We start from the raw sequence: 339 nt of genomic DNA, 5'->3' as shown, positions 1-339 counted from the left end.
AATCACACAAAAATTTATCCATATTTCTTCTATGGTCCGGTTGTCAACTTTGAACTGTTTGCTTTTGGCCTGGCAGTGTAACTCCTTACCTCTAACCATCTTATCTCAAAACAAGGTATTATTTATAAAAAAGTATTTTTCTTTTGTTGCCTTTCCTTTTGGAGAAGCATATTTTTAATTCTTCCCCCACTTTTTCCTACCCTTTTGATCTGTAATACCTGTCATATTGGAGAACTCTCTTGAGTAACATTTAATGAGTTGATCAGGAAGTAATTGATTCCCAGATTTCTGCTATTTGACATTGTCTTTATTTCCCCCTTAATTGTGAGTGATAAATTT

The sequence above is a fragment of the Elephantulus edwardii genome, unplaced genomic scaffold (genome assembly GCF_000299155.1).
Source record: "Elephantulus edwardii isolate Elephantulus edwardi_28Jun2011 unplaced genomic scaffold, EleEdw1.0 scaffold00105, whole genome shotgun sequence".
NCBI lineage: Eukaryota > Metazoa > Chordata > Mammalia > Macroscelidea > Macroscelididae > Elephantulus > Elephantulus edwardii.
This window is presented reverse-complemented; position numbering follows the sequence as displayed.